Source organism: Sinohyriopsis cumingii, chromosome 2, assembly GCF_028554795.1.
Source record: "Sinohyriopsis cumingii isolate HCF-2022 chromosome 2, ASM2855479v2, whole genome shotgun sequence".
NCBI lineage: Eukaryota > Metazoa > Mollusca > Bivalvia > Unionida > Unionidae > Sinohyriopsis > Sinohyriopsis cumingii.
This window is the reverse complement of record NC_142962.1, coordinates 57,729,202-57,747,234: the sequence shown is the minus strand read 5'-3', so window position 1 is coordinate 57,747,234 and position 18,033 is coordinate 57,729,202. Positions and strand designations below refer to the sequence as shown.

Sequence of the window (18,033 nt, the reverse complement as noted above, 5' to 3'; positions counted from 1 at the left end):
GCCAGAGACAGAATTGAGTTTTTTCTAAACATGTTTATGTGAATAGACAAGGTGGCTAGAGTGTTATCTACAAATACCATGAGTCTTATTAAGGTTAACATTGTCAAATAAAACTTGGTTTTTGTCATTTTCAAACCATTCTCTTTTTCATTTTGTTGTAACTAGCAGGGCTTTAGTTTTCTATGTATTTGTAATTGTACTGTTTTCTTTGCACCTTAATTCAAGTCTGCTAAGAGTATCTTGTAAATAACTTTGAAGTAGTTTTGGTTTTACCTGACTCAGATAATGTAGTATCATTTTCATAAAGATCTGTGGAAGAAATTGAATCTCTTATTTTAAGGTGTAAGTCATTAACAAAAATAGAATGAATAGTAGATGTCCAAGGATAGAGCCCTGTGGTACTCCTAAATGAATACTTTGACTTTCAAATGGTGACATTTAAAGATTTTTTTTGCACTTTATCAGTTAAGTACCAGGTAAACCAGGTTCAGGAGTTTTGATCACTTTGATAGATTTTCAGTTTTTCAAGTAAAATGTCATGGTCTACAACACCAAAAGCTTTCTGAAAATAAACAAAATTAGTGTCAGCCATTTCTCATTTATCTAATGCTTTCATACAAGTGATTCTGTCAAAAGTCAGACTGATTAATATTAAAATATATTATTATTTTGGAGAAGTTAGAAATAACTTCAGTTAATCCATCTTTCCGTGAAAATCATGAATAATATTTAAATGGTCTATGTTTGAACTCCTACCAGTAACTCCTAAATTCATGTGATTTATATTGTTAGTTTATGTTCACAATGATCATTGCTACAATTATCATTACTGGCACTAAAAAACATCTTTTTTACATTGCATTCTTAATCCATTAAAGTTACTACTGGTATGTAAACTATGTAAAATACAAGATTATCTCTTTAGCATTTACACTTTTGTTGTAATGATACAGGCTACAACAGCATTTGATATTTTACATTCACTGAATAAATCTGAAATGACAGTTACACTTGAACATTTACAAGTAGCTAGCAAAGTTTAACATTTAGAACAACAACTATCATAAAGGGGATCAATTATGTTGACAAGTGATGCCTTGGGTATATGCCAGTTCACACTAGCTAGACAGGTCCCTCAGTTAAACATGTCTAGATGTGGAGTTGAGATTGCCTGTTGCCATTTCAGTGAATTTACCATGAGCTTTGCCTTTGTGTCCAAACCCATCACACCTGTCTATATGTGCCTGCATTCCTGTGTTAAGTTTGGTCTCACACCTAAAATCACATCCCTGTGTAGTAATGATAGTACTGATGGGGCTGACCATAGTGTATTATAGCTATTTCGACTAACATTGGGTTTAGAGTGACTGCTGAAGTTTGTAATGCAGCTATAAGACCAGATTACATGAATGAATGAATCTGTATTTTTGCCAGCTTTTTTACTATTTTGGGAAACAGGAAAATAATCTCATTTTCCAAATAATGTTGCATCACATGACCCTCTCCATCTAGGAAGCTGGTGTACAAGTAGTTGTAAACAATATCACACTACCATTCACTTTAGATGACCATAATGGCTTTCAACAAACCTCCCCCATGGGTCATCTCACACAATGCAACATGACAGTTTTTATGGATGTGTCAGTAATTGGTCATAAAGATAATAAGCAGATTAATATTATTTTTGTATTAAAGTTTTTGAAATCAATGTTCTTAAAATTAGCTATTTTCATCATCCACCCTGACAAGCCAGATATTACTTGCTGAAAGTCAGAGGCTATGAGTAACCTTGGAATGGCAACCAGTAGTACATAGTTCATTTATCAATAATTACCTTGATTAACCAAGGGTGAGGCTTCACATGAAAAGCATGCAGTCCACTCATCTAATTCCTTCTTCTTCTTCCAATAAGGGACAAAACCTTACTCTGGTGTATTTCTGTACCACATAAAATTGGTGAGCAGAACAAGAATATTGTGTGCTGGTGTGCCCCTTTAAAGTATCTATATACAGTGCAGTTAGAAACAGTAGTTGAATGCTTAATGTAGCTGGATGGCCTGCACCTGCAATTTGAAGATACTGAGGGAAGCAGAATTAATTGCTTGTCTGTGGCAGAATGTGCCAGAATCGAATACCATCTGGGAAGAAGGGATGCTTGTATTTGTTTGTCCTCAAAGATGGCACCAAGTATTTTGGCTGTGGCCACGCCTTGTTATTAAGAATCCCAGTGGCCCATCAACAAGTTGGTTGACAATCCAGAACATCATTACCACTCTAGCTTGTGATCTCCCATGATGGGTGGGTAACTGTAGCTGTTGGAGCATAGCTGTAACACTGCTATTTCTATACTGATCTCCAGTGATGAATGGTGCCACTACTCAGTAGCATGAAACAATACAAAGTCAACCTGCTAAAGGTAAACTATCTCAAAGTAAAATGTAAAGTCATTGATATGGAAGCTTTGCCATTGCATAAACATAGTTATCCCTATTTCCAACTGCTTTGGTCACAAAGGGTCTTCTGAGTATGGGCAGGATGTATATAGGCATAGTATGGATCAATCAATGTGATCATAAATACAAATAATTAACTCATGCTAGTAAAATATAAAATGTGGGTTGCAGTGCCTTTCTTTGGTTTTAAGGATACTGAAGTAACAGATAACCCAAACTATGAACTTAAATTACTTTTAACACAAATCTGAAGAATGTTAATGAAGATAAAATGTAGGTCACAGACTTCTTTTGGCAATACTGAACTTAAAAAGAAGCATCTACTCAGCATGTTTCATGACACTATGAAGAGCATTATGCAGGTAATATGCCAAAAGCTCCTGTGATTATGAGCTAAATGCAAAAAGTTAACTAAAGCAAGATGGAATATGGGTCACAATGAGCCTCTTTCTAATGGTGTTGACATAGCAGTGATGCATACCAAATATATATATGGTCATGAACAAAATGCAACAACTTAACCTAAGCCAGTAAAATGTGAAAAATAGATCGCAGTGTCCTTTTTACTTTGAATGTGGTATAAGATCACACAGTTTAGGATTACAGCAATAACAGTAAAAATGTAAAGTTGAATCAACCAAAGTCAGTGAAATGTAAAATATATGTCACAGTCACATATAGTATATATACAAGTACAAAAAACTAGCTGATCATCACCTAAACAGAAAAACCAAACTTAACCCAGTAAATTGTAAAATGCAGGTCACAGTGACCCTCCTCTGTAGTAAGGGTGTTTTACAAAGAAGGATACATTCAATCATATAGATTGAAGATTCTATTATGAACTGAGCTTGCAAAATAAACCATAATTACAAAGTAGTACTGTTGAGATGCATCACTCACCAAGCTTCATGATTCCAGGTATTAAAATATTTATACAGTGCAAAAACCTGAGCAAAATGCAAAACTTAGATGAGAATGCACTATGTACTTGTTTGTAACAATTTATGCCACACAGCCCCTTCCCCTTCAGGTAGGTGTTATGAAACACATTCAGGAAGAAAGAATAGTGGACAATCAATGAAGAGATATATATATATATATATATATATATATATATATATATATATATATATATATATATATATATATATATATATATACACACACACACACACATATATATATATATATACATATATATATATATACATATATATATATATATATATATATATATATATATATATATATATATATATATATATATATATATATATATATATATATATATATATAACCATTAAAAACAAATTCAGTGAAGAAACCTTATTAATTATGCATAAAAAGAAAAAACACTATCCTGATGCTAGCAGTTTAACAGAGCCTTCTCTAGTTTACTATATTTCCTGCCTTTGATCTAAAACTGAGGGCAATACTGCTGTTAGTACTTGTGTTGAGGGCCACATGCTGGGTTCTATCATCAAGCACTAAATTGATACACCAGACTTGTGTCCACAGTAATAAAATCCAGACTCCTGTTGTGGGCTGTACCCATGAAGTACTTGTGATTAGTGATGAAAAGGGTCAAAAACATGCAGCTAGAATTTATTAGTTTTGAAATTTCATTTCAGATGGGGGGGATGGGGGCATTTGTGCATCTTTCTAATGTCTGGGTTTGCAAAATCCACTTACTCCTCCCATCATGATTAATCGTGGTTTGGTATGGGCCAATAACTTTTCCAAGTCAAACAGCAATACAATTATGGTCTTATTGTAATCTTTAATAACACAAGATGGTGGCATTTAGAGATTTAAAAAATCTGTCAAAACCTGGATTCAATAAGTTTATCTTTTTTTATTGGGGGAGAGGGATGTGGAATTATCAATGTCAGATAACTCAATTTTTAAATTTTGCACTTACAGATACTTTTTTGAAGTCAGGACCAACTGTAAACAATATTGACCCTGATCTGCCATCACATAATAGTAATGAGCCAGCAGGTCAGGCTCTATGTTGTACATTGTATTGATACATTTTAACAAACTGCAAAGAGCCAGATCAGACTACTGACACATTATGCAGTTTGCAGTTGGATCCGATATATACGCAAGTATATTTACAGTATGTGATTCACATTTTACTCAACAAACTTTCTTGCAAATGCTGCCTGTTTTCGCTTAGTCTAAATTTGTCTGGACTTACCACGTTGCGTTTTATGCAGAACAAATCATGAAGTAATGATTTGTATATGTAAAATGTGTTCTTGCAGAAGCACAAATCTAGCAAGCTTCTCAAGTTGAACATAAAGGGAAACGGGCAGAAAGAAGCAGATATGAGCCCAGTTAATTTATATATATACATTCTGAAAAGTGTCTACTCAAGGTACACGACAAAATACATGAACCAAAAAGATAGAATATTTATACAATTACAAACACACAATAAGACAGTTTCCATTTTAACACAATTTTCACAACTATTTACTTAAGGATAGATCACATGTGTATCTTTGTCTGATAATAAGCCCACACCAAGTTTTTAATATATATATATATAATATATATATATATATATATATATATATATATATATATATATATATATATATATATATATATATATCCAGTTCTTCCATATTTACCTTCCCCTGTCTGCCATTATGGTACTGATCCTGATATTGATTTTACATATGCCCGACTCAAGAAAGTCTAAATAAACAGGACAGACTGCAAACACTGTATTCATTGCTATAAAAAAATTATTTCTGCATATATCTTAAAATTTATATTCTCAATTGCTACAGAAAATAGCTATGTCAGAATGTAAGCATAAGCACAGAATGCACATTAATTAAGAATTTTGTGTTACAAAAAACTGAGGTCCATATTTCTGAAAATTTATTGTGCAGGAGAATTTAACAATTACTGTCTATTTAATTTAAATAGATTGAGAAATTTTATTAAAAGAAGTTCTCCAAGTTTAGCTTGCAGAGGAATTCTGAAATTTTACAAAACATCTGTTAAAGGAATACAGACTGCAATGCCCAAGTAAATGTGTGTTTGTGTATTTTTTAATTTTAACACGGCTTTAACAATTTTAGTCATATCGCTACAATGTCTGCGGTGTAATGTATGATGGCAATCCTCATGGAATGAGTAGCAACAGCAATGTCATACTGACAGACAGACGATCAATGGATAATCAGAAGTCTGCCAAGCAGGCTATCTCATAAGTTCTTATGGTCTACAACCAGCTAAAAAATTACACAAAGAAACATCCATCTACAACTAATGCAGGACAAATTCCCAGACAAGTACCAGTATGTCTCCAAAAGATACCTTCAACCTTCTACCTAAAATATTAAGTTAAACAACTTCTTGACTAAATTACTACTTATCAAGAAACTATTATGTTTTATCTCCTGCTGTGGATGTTTACTTTAATCTTAATTGAGATGAGAAAATAGTGCCCATTTCCAGACACTCCACATAATTCATTTATTGTTCAAAGGAAAGGGGCATCTCATTTCACAAATAAAACAAAACAAAAAATGGTTTTATCTGTATAAATAATACACAAAACTTAATGATCAATGACGACTATGAAAAAAGGTACACAAATAATCCTACCTGCAGCAACTGCTGGACAACATTTTACAAAAACAGACCAAATACAAAGAAAACCTTCCACAAGAATATTCTGTAAAACTGTACAAGGTATCACAAACACTTGTCTATTATCATTTTTCCCTGTTGTGGGATGCTGATGTCTTATCCTAATCCTGAATCAAGAACACAGAGGGCCTACAGCAACAGTCAATCATCAGATAAATTCTGAACAAATCACCAGATGTGGAAGTTTTCTGGCAAATTAAATCTGAAAGGAGAACAAGTGCTGTGGGATGATTATCTGACCACAGACCACTGACTGACAGCTGGCTGTCAATTAATTGGTGTCTGGACACCACCAGCCTCCCAACACATGCAGACATAGACCTCAAAATCTGAAGCACAAATCTCAACCTTCAAACCACAAACTCTAGAATACTCAAATTGGATTATATATTTTGTCACTGAAATTTAAACTGCATACAGAGCAAAAAAGTTAAGAAAATCGTATACTTTCTGGAAATTAAACTTTATCCCAGTTAAAATCACAAGATTCTCTAAATTATCAGATTTTCAGCATGCTTTCACTTTTTGAACTCAGAAAATGTCAGAGCAGAGCCAGATTTTTTTTCTGAATTTTGTTCAAAATCCATCTGGCTAAATATTTCAAACTAATATTCAGTATACATCTAAAAAATTAAGACCACATTAAACATTGTGAAATTATTAAATTTTAAGTTAACCTGCCTCACTACAGTTCACAGTATGGAAAAACTGCACAAAATCGAAACTTGATAGGATTCACAGAATTAAGAAAAGGCAGAAAATGTCATTTTGAATGTATATGTTATCAGTCTGAATGATTATTATACATCTCGATCAGCCAAGCATTCATGAGGCAGTTCTTGTAAGTAAATGCCTAAATGTAACTGCTTTGGAGAAATAGGTATCTTCAAGGTATTCTCAAACATATTTCAACACAAATGGGTATCTTCAAGGTATTCTCAAACATATTTTAACACAAATAGGTATCTTCAAGGTATTCTCAAACATATTTTAACACAAATTGGTATCTTCAAGGTATTCTCAAACATACTTCAACACAAATCGGTATCTTCAAGGTATTCTCAAACATATTTCAACACAAATAGGTATCTTCAAGGTATTCTCAAACATACTTCAACACAAATCGGTATCTTCAAGGTATTCTCAAACATATTTCAACACAAATGGGTATCTTCAAGGTATTCTCAAACATACTTCAACACAAATCGGTATCTTCAAGGTATTCTCAAACATATTTCAACACAAATTGGTATCTTCAAGGTATTCTCAAACATACTTCAACACAAATCGGTATCTTCAAGGTATTCTCAAACATATTTCAACACAAATGGGTATCTTCAAGGTATTCTCAAACATATTTCAACACAAATCGGTATCTTCAAGGTATTCTCAAACATATTTCAACACAAATCGGTATCTTCAAGGTATTCTCAAACATACTTCAACACAAATCGGTATCTTCAAGGTATTCTCAAACATATTTCAACACAAATCGGTATCTTCAAGGTATTCTCAAACATATTTCAACACAAATCGGTATCTTCAAGGTATTCTCAAACATATTTCAACACAAATCGGTATCTTCAAGGTATTCTCAAACATACTTCAACACAAATCGGTATCTTCAAGGTATTCTCAAACATATTTCAACACAAATCGGTATCTTCAAGGTATTCTCAAACATACTTCAACACAAATGGGTATCTTCAAGGTATTCTCAAACATATTTTAACACAAATGGGTATCTTCAAGGTATTCTCAAACATACTTCAACACAAATGGGTATCTTCAAGGTATTCTCAAACATACTTCAACACAAATCGGTATCTTCAAGGTATTCTCAAACATATTTCAACACAAATGGGTATCTTCAAGGTATTCTCAAACATACTTCAACACAAATGGGTATCTTCAAGGTATTCTCAAACATATTTCAACACAAATCGGTATCTTCAAGGTATTCTCAAACATACTTCAACACAAATCGGTATCTTCAAGGTATTCTCAAACATACTTCAACACAAATGGGTATCTTCAAGGTATTCTCAAACATATTTCAACACAAATTGGTATCTTCATGGTATTCTCAAACATACTTAAATACAAATGGGCATCTTCAAGGTATTCTCAAACATACTTCAACACAAATGGGTATCTTCAAGGTATTCTCAAACATATTTCAACACAAATTGGTATCTTCATGGTATTCTCAAACATACTTCAACACAAATGGGTATCTTCAAGGTATTCTCAAACATATATCAACACAAATCGGTATCTTCATGGTATTCTCAAACATACTTAAATACAAATGGGCATCTTCAAGGTATTCTCAAACATACTTCAACACATTGGAGAAATTGGTATCTTCATGGTATTCTCAGACATACTTCAACACAAATTGGTATCTTCATGGTATTCTCAAACATACTTCAACACAAATGGGTATCTTCAAGGTATTCTCAAACATACTTCAACACAAATGGGTATCTTCAAGGTATTCTGAACATATATATATAAAGTTGATTTGTACCTAATAAACTCAATAGCAGTTATATAACTTTGTAATATTTTCTACACATATTCTTGCACTAAGTTGTATTTGAGGTCCAAAAGAGAAAATACCATATTCTTGGTTTGAGAATTATATGAGGTCCTTTTAACGGAGAATACCATATTCTTGGTTAGTTTCATGCAAGTATGAGTGCCTCAAGGGAAAATGCAACATTCTTGGCTTACTTTTTATATACAACTGCCTTATGTAAGAACACCATATTCTCTGTTTGATCTTGATGTAACAGGGCCCAGAGGAAAAATACCATATTCTATGTAATACATCCACATTACTTAACAAGTTTATGAAAGTCTTTTTGGTAAAAAAAGTCCATGGCTCAATCCAAGCATGCCTTGAACCATTAAAATAACTTCTAAAGTCTATGTATAACATCATGACTTTTTCATAACCTGCTGTTACATTCATCTCTGGTGCATCATTACCACTTAACTTTGCTGGTAATCATCAGTCTTAAAGAAAAGTACCGTACAGGTATTTTATACGGCATGACCATACTAGGAGCCAAAGAATAAGCCTTGTAGAGAGGACATTCCCAGAATAACGAAAGGAAGTTAACTCTTCAAGTGAGTATATATTCATGTATGATATACATACCACATGTATACACACGTGTTTATGACATCATCAATGTGTGTTTATTATGATAAGCTTTAAACCTAATGAAATCTACCCAAATAATCTGGTAACCACACAGTCTGAGTATTATGCCGAATGTAATAATAATTAAAATGGGGGGTGGGGGCAAGGTATAGAAGTGTGGACTTCATATTAGACAAATTCAACACAATTTTGTTAAAGTTGTGGATGGGCTTATATCCAAATTAGGGCTCCTCTCCAGAGAATGTACATTATTTTTCCTGTATTTAACCAAATTGTTTTAAACAGGAATTTGATATCAAGCAAAGAAACCCCCTGGCCTGATACTTGTAGTAAATCAACATCACTGAAATTCAGTATTAGAAGAAGATAACAGAAGAGAAACCAAAATGAAGACGATCTTGACAATTCCATGATTCTAACTTAATTCTTCGCAAAGTTACAGAATTCTCAAAATTCCGGATTTTGAACAAGAGATTCAGTTTCATGCTCAAAATATTTTTTAAAAATTGTCTAAGAGCTTCCATTAAAAAAATGTACTGCCAGTTTAGTATAAGCCATTAACTGTATTATGATGTCAAACCAGGCTCACCATGCAAATAGTTCTATTATAATGTCAAGCCAGGCTCACCATGCAAATAGTTTTATTTTTATTGCTTCAGAAGTCTACCTGGATTTTCACACAAATGTTGTACAGTATATGAAAATATTGATTCATGATACATCTTACCTTTAAATATCCTCTATGAACCACAGTGATATGTATAAATTAGCACTGGTAGAGAAAATTCATGTTGAAAAATAATCTTGATCCCTTGACATTAAATCTGATTGGATGAAAATTAGATTTCAACCAATCAAAAAACTGTGATTCAGGGTCTGAGTTAGGTTTTTGGTACAAATGGCATAACAAAATCCAGATACAAAATGTTGGGATAATTGGGTGTATCTATGTAATGTATTTTCCAGCTCTTATCTTCCAAATATATCCAAACACTTATGCCTGGCTCATTACATCTGACTGCAATCTGGTTAGACATGGTACAACTACTATTCGCTGATTTTCATAAAGCTTTGTGAGAAATTTCATCAAAAACGTACAATTTGATAACTGCAATTCAACTTACATGATCATTCCTAAATCAATAACATTTTTCACATCACCATCACCTTAAACTTGACCCAAAATCTTGAAATATTCTACTCACGAAATATCAGAATCACTCAATAATCATGTCAACTTGATTATTAATACCTGTTTTCCAGACTTCCTATAGGTAGCAAGAGTAATCTGTATGAACAACAGTGGTGTAAAGATGATCAAGAAAATTACTGACTTTTCTCCAGACTTCCAACATTGTCTAAAATCTTGATCAAACTGAGATAAACCTGACCAACAACCTTTACAATGCAGTTGATTGGTGTGATTCAAATAAAATGCAATGAAAGTTGATGGGTTCCAGACATCAATTTTCTAATCAGATGCAGAATTTAAGCTTTCTGTAAATAATACAACAACTGAAAATATACAACCAGGAAAACTACTTTATGCATGTATTAATATGAAATGGAACATGCATGTTAGTTATTTGTGCAAGTCCACCTACACATGTACATGTCAAAATTTCACTGCCAAGCCACAACAAAAAAATACCAGATAACACTAAAGTACTTTGTTTGAAAACATATATTTGACCTATTATTCAACAATTTTGGCAAATTTGTTCAAAATCACGACTCGTCTTCCAAGTAACAAAACTGGGTTGCACATATAGTTTTTTAATGAATCATGGGATATTTTCTCTGAGTATTTACCTTCACAGTTGCAATGGAAGATTATTCACGATACATGTAGTTAAAATTATATAAGAACAGTTCTTGTTTACAAATGAATTCATTGAATGGTACCTGGTTATCTCTAAAACCTTTTCAAAGTATGTAAAAATAACCAGTATCATTGAACAATCTGAGATTCAAAATAATATTCCAATTCCAAAACCATATACACACTTATTCAAAAGTTGTCAGTAACGGTACGCTGCTGCCGTGATCTGGAACTCTTCCCATCATCTGCTCAGGCTGTGTACATTTAGTAGGAATTTAAATCTAAATACAGACGTGACATAAATGGATACTTTTACTTTATTTTAACTTCTATTTTTCTCCCAATTTGTTCTTTGACTGGCAATTGGCTCCAATGTATGAGCAGAAGTTTATTTCATGTGTGAGAGTACATGTAGTTCAAGGTCTTTTTTAGTCAACTATTTTCATGTTCCAAAATGAACAAACAGCTATTCAAAAAAATTTTCCCTACTTGGGTTCATTTCGGACTGTATTTCAAAGTAAAGAATGAAAGTTCAATAATAAATTCATTTCACAAACTTGTATTATAAATTAAAAATGGATGAATAGTTAAACTTATTGGTTAGTTGTAACTTGTACACCCAACACACATAAACACCTTCATATTCATTACTGTTGCCTAAATGTATTGTATATACATGTATATAAATATTGTAAAATAACCTAGTTTTAGCATAGTCTATATATATATATATATTTCTTAACATGATGCAGTCACATATAAATGTAATGAGTACCAGCCTATAATTTTATTTTACTTAGCATTATGTACAAAAATGCTTCACAATAGTATCCAATTATAAAGGACAAGTCAAATGAATGAAATTGGTCTTGTATTAACTCTGAGTAGGCTTGCATAAAATTACTATGAAGGCAGGGCTCAGTCCTAGCAGAATTTTGATACTTGTAATGCTTACAACTAGCAAAAATCTGGTTATTTTCAATGTCTCCTAGCACATATCATATTTGTAAATAAAAATTTAAACACTTCCGAAATGACACTTGCATAAAAACTTCAAGTTCACTTTTTTCAATTAGCTATATGAAAATTACAACCAGCAGAATGGATCCCCATCCAAGTCCACTTTACAGGTGATGGGGAGAGGGGGGGATTACTGGAGTAAGCCTGAGGCAGGCAAAGCATGTAGAAATGAGCACATTCATCCTATCACTTGCTTGCTTATTTCACTTTATGCCTCTCAAGCAAGCCTTATGGTGAAAATGCTAATTTATACACCTGAACCCAAAGGCTTATGAAAAATAATGCTAATTTGCTAGCATGAAGTTTTGGAAAGGTCATATTAAGGTGAAATTTCTCTCCTACTGTCACACAACATGCTAATTGAGTCATTATTAAAAATGTAAATGCAGTTAATGAATTATCTAATGTATATGTAGTTAACAAAATTATTTAAGTATGAAGGAAAGGTCATGTCAACATCTGCAATGTCTCATAATAACTGTCCATGTATGCAGGCAGTCACAAAAAATAAAACACGATAGTCATATCACTGTCATTCATTAATTAAAAAGTTATAAGCAGTTAACAAAATTACCTAACAATGAAGGAGAGTACATATAAAGGTGTGAGTGGTCTCATATACACTGTCATGGTCTGTAGGCTTGCACAAAAATATACCATGTTAACCAATTCATATATTACAAGCGTAGTGTTTTTTTCACAGTGATCCATGAAGCAGATCATGTTGTTGTTGTTGTTGGGTTAAATGCCATTTTTCAGCACACGATAGGCTACACATGGTAGCCAGTATTAATGGTGGAGGAAGAACCCGGGAAAACCCTGGAAAGAACCACCGACCCACAAGAAGCTACTGGAAGCTTTCACACATACCCACATTGGTTGAACCCGAGACTCGAACCCACACAGAAGCAGATAATGTGGGATAGGGATATGATCTAACATGAAAATAATACCTAGTCACTTGATAGATTAGTTTCACACAAATATTTCAGCCTCTGTACATAAAACCATTATTATTATTATTATTATGGTATTATTATTATTATGTTTTTTTTTTTTCTGACTTAAGTCTCCTTAATCAAACCACTTCTTTTGAAATTTGTGCCACTTAATTAACAAAAAGCTGCAGTATGTTAATGTCTATTTCCAAACAACATATATCTTGCATTTAAATTCAATACCTATTGAATCTATTCTAAATATTTTTCTTTACATTATTGCTGAAATTTGAGTGATTATCTTTACTATTCAATTCAAAATGAACTTTAAATAGTACCTTTGGACTGTCAGTTTTACAAACAGGTAATGTTTTGACTAAACACAAACAAGTCCCCATAAAGTTTGAAGAAATCTAACCCTGGCTTTGTTTTGTTTAAAAATCACATGGCTCTGATACTGCAAGAACTTCCAATCAGTTAAGCTGAATAAGGCTCTGGCTAACAGTCCAGGCTGAGGTCACCTAAGGGCTGCAAGGGTCTTGCTGTTTTAAGTCCACAGCATTAGTAGTATAAAGAGAGGGGCCTGTACAAATAAGGTAACATCACCTGTTGCATATACATACATATATTATATATATATATATATATATATATATATATATATATATATATATATATATATATATATATATATATATATAAAATTATAACTCGCTCCTAAAGTTTAAACTAACTGATGTTAAATACCAACCATATATATAATAAATCCCAGTTCAGTCTTTCCTCCATGATAAATCCTTCAGTTTGGTGAAATGAAAGACTTGTAGCTTATGGTCTTGGAAAATAAATTGGATATTGACTCATTATAAACAGTCAGTTGAATCTGACCCTAACCAATCATTTAATTTCACACAAGGCACCTGCCTGACAGGTATACAACGCATGTACAAAAGGCCACTTGTGGAGATGGCAACTTAAAAATCTAGTCATATCACTGCCATTAATATAGAGTGTCACTTCAATACCTGTAAAACCCACAACAATGATTGCCAGACCTGGTCAAGGTCTGGCCATCACAAAAATGAAATCCTCATGGTACAGGATCACAATCCGGCTATTGTGCAGATCACATGTTAATACAAACAAAGCATATTCCACATTAGTTCCTAAATACCCAAAACCTTGAGGGGGAAAAACAAAAAAAAATTAAATCTATATTAACAAAACACTATACAATAGTTGACTTAAATTGAGAGGTTTAATTTTAAAGTCTAATGTATATGTGTGTGTTATGGGTGCATGTTTTGGATTTTTAACATAGCTTTAAAAACAATTCAGTCATATTGCTACAATGTCTGCAGTGTGACAGTTTACAGTGATGACCTGCACTGTGGCATCATGCCGCAGACATGTAGCATCATGTCCCACCCAGTCACATTATCTTTACACCAGGCCAACCAGTCCTAACACTAACCTCTTAATGCTGAGCACCAAGTGAGGAAGCTGTAAGTACCATTTGTATAAGTCTTTGGTATGACTTGGCCTGGGTTTGAACCTGCCACCTCTGAAATTCATGCAAAGATATAGTCTGAATTTAATGCCACAATATAAGCTGAATTTACTGCTACAAGTCTGAATTAAATGTATACATTATAAATTTAATGCCAATATGTACTACGAATTTTATGCTAAGATATTTTTAATGCCTTGATACAGTCTGAAATTAATTCTACAATGGAGTCTGAATTTAATTCTAACATATAATCATAGATTAATGCTAATGTGTGAATTTCATGCTTAGATATAATCTGTATTTAATTCACGAATATAGTCTGAATTTACTAATGCAATACAATATAAATTTAATGGCAGTGTTTCACTTAGGAGCCAAAGGTCAGGGGACACTGTCCCACATTCTCCAACTTTGGGAGGCAAACAAAATTTGCAAGGGACTAATGAAAATATAGCAGATAGCATTAGTAGTGATAAAAATGAGATAATCATTTTACTTTGACAGTTTTGCCAACCTAACTTTGTCATCTCCTCAGTACTATTCTTTTCCCTCCCTGGACCATTACAATTAGTAATCAACTTGTTATCAAGCGTTCTATAAGCATTAACATGTTTGAATATCTTGTCCACCTGAAATAATCTGCAAAATGGAATTTTCCATTCCAGATCATGCCCACAGTTAACACTGGTGTTCAATCATTCTGTCATCTATTCAACCTTGAAATAAATTAAATCTTTTTGTTACTGTAGTCATGCCTCCAACCTTGAAATTATGGTAAACCAGCAGCCATAAAAACCTTTACATTGCAAATTAGAAGAATAGAACAAAACCCTGTGACATAGCAACCACCCAACCAAGCAACCCCTGAAAAAATGCAATTAGGTGGGATGGAGGAGGGGGAAAATTTCCTGTCAATTTTTTTTTATTGCCTGGGCTCCCATAATAATTTTGTATAGAATGGGGGGGGGGAGGGATTTCTTGCTATGCTATTGCTAAACCTTGAATGTTTTGATTGCCAACTATGTTTTTTACAATGGCTATAGATTGCCATTTTACAGCTTTTATCGCCTTTAGCAACTCGGAATACATAAACATGGACAAGCATGAAAACAAAAAACACTAGTAGGTGTATTATTTTTTTCTTCTTTCTAGATACAAAAGTGCACTGGACACAAAGGGTTCAAAAACTGAGGGAAACAGGACAAAAAATTGTGAGAAACCCATGATCCCACACTTAAGGTACAATATTCAATCTTAAGATATAGTCTAAGTTTTAAAGCTATCATATAGTCTGAATTTAATGCTAAGATATAGTCTGAATTTAATACTAACATATAGTCTGAATTTAATGCTGAGATGTAGTCCAAATGTAATGCTATCATAGTCTGAATTTAATTCTATCATATAGTCTGAATTTAATACTAAGATATAGTCTCAATTTAATACTATCATATAGTCTGAATTAATGCTAAGATATAGTCTGAATTTAATGCTACAATATAGTCTGAATTTAATTCTATCATATAGTCTGAATTTAATGCTATGATATAGTTTCAATTTAATGCTATCATATAGTCTGAATTTAATTCTATCATATAGTCTGAGCTTAATGCTAAGATATATTCTCAGTTTAATACTATCATATAGTCTGAATTTAATGCTATGATATAGTCTGAATTTAAAACTACAATATAGTCTGAATTTAATACTACCATACAGTCAAAATTTAATTCTAAGATATAGTCTGAATTTAATGCTATCATAGTCTGAATTTAATGCCAAGATATAGTCTGAATTTAAAACTACAATATAGTCTGAATTTAATACTACCATATAGTCAAAATTTAATTCTAAGATATAGTCTGAATTTAATGCTATCATAGTCTGAATTTAATGCCAAGATATAGTCTGAATTTAATTATATCATATAGTCTGAATTTAATGCTAAGATATAGTCTGAATTTAGTGCTATCATATAGTCTGAATTTAATGCTAAGATATAGTCTCAATTTAATGCTATCATAGTCTGAATTTAATGCTAAGATATAGTCTCAGTTTAATACTATCATATAGTCAAAATTTAATCCTAAGATATAGTCTGAATTTAATGCTATCATATAGTCTGAATTTAATGCTAAGATATAGTCTGAATTTAGTGCTATCATATAGTCTGAATTTAATGCTAAGATATAGTCTCAATTTAATGCTATCATATAGTCTGAATTTAATGCCAAGATATAGTCTCAATTTAATACTATTATATAGTCGGAATTTAATGCTAAGGTATAGTCTCAATTTAATGCTATCAAATAGTCTGAATTTAATGCTAAGATACAGTCTGAATTTAAAGCTATAATATAGTCTGAATTTAATGCTAAGATATAGTCTGAATTTAATGTTAAGATATAGTCTCAGTTTAATACTATCATATAGTCTGAATTTAATGCTAAGATATAGTCCGAATTTAATGCTGAGATGTAGTATGAATTTAATGCTATCATATAGTCTGAATTTAATGCTATCATATAGTCTGAATTTAATGCTAAGGTGGAGTCTCAGTTTAATTCTATCACATAGTCTGAATTTAATGCTAGGATACTGTCTCAATTTAATGCTAAGATATAGTCTGAGTTTAATGCTATCATATAGTCTGAATTTAATGCTAAGATACAGTCTGATTTTAATTCTATTATATAGTCTGAATTTAATGCTAAGATACAGTCTGATTTTAATTCTATTATATAGTCTGAATTTAATGCTAAGATATAGTCTCAATTTAATACAAAATATAGTCTAAATTTAATGCTAGGATATAGTCTGAATTTAATGCTAAGATATAGTCTCAATTTAATGCAAAATATAGTCTCAATTTAATCCTAGGATATAGTCTGAATTTAATGCTAAGATATAGTCTCAATTTAATGCAAAATATAGTCTAAATTTAATGCTAGGATATAGTATGAATTTAATGCTATCATATAGTCTCAATTTAATGCTAAAGATATAGTCTCAATTTAATGCTACGATATAGTTTGAATTTCATGTTAAGATTAAGTTTTAATTTCATGTCAAGATATAGTCTGAATTTCATCCTTAGATATTTTAATAAACAACTGGGACCTGGCCACAAGTGACCTTGAAAGAAATTCTAGCATCAGTGGAAAATGATTCTGCTTCAAAAGTGAAAATTGTCAGATACTGATTATCAAAAATGTGAATAATCAAACAGCTAACAATGGCAAAATGGTGAGCACTTTGCTAATATAAATATACCCCCAACTCTCCTGCATCCCACACTTACCCCCATGATGGTGAGGAATCTATAGTCAGAAAGGTGCATACCATATATACTTGCTTATAAGTCAAGTCCAAACGCAAACTGAGAACAACTCTAACAAACTTTGGAGGAGCACAAAAGATTATTTGACATGCAC

The 18,033-nt window shown here is 32.3% G+C and overlaps 1 long non-coding RNA gene across 3 annotated transcripts in view; it reads left to right on the top strand.

The window, feature by feature from the left end:
- Nucleotides 1–13,567: 13,567 nt before the first annotated feature.
- Nucleotides 13,568–18,033, top strand: part of LOC149804937 (uncharacterized) — a 29,224-nt gene continuing 24,758 nt past the window's right edge. For 2 of the 3 annotated variants that reach the window (XR_016414743.1, XR_016414742.1), the window contains exons 1-2: nt 14,479–14,591; nt 15,752–15,838. This is a non-coding gene — a long non-coding RNA (uncharacterized LOC149804937). Of the gene's footprint in view, nt 13,683–14,478; nt 14,592–15,751; nt 15,839–18,033 lie in introns of those variants that run through there. The other variant, XR_016414744.1, reaches the window with a different exon arrangement.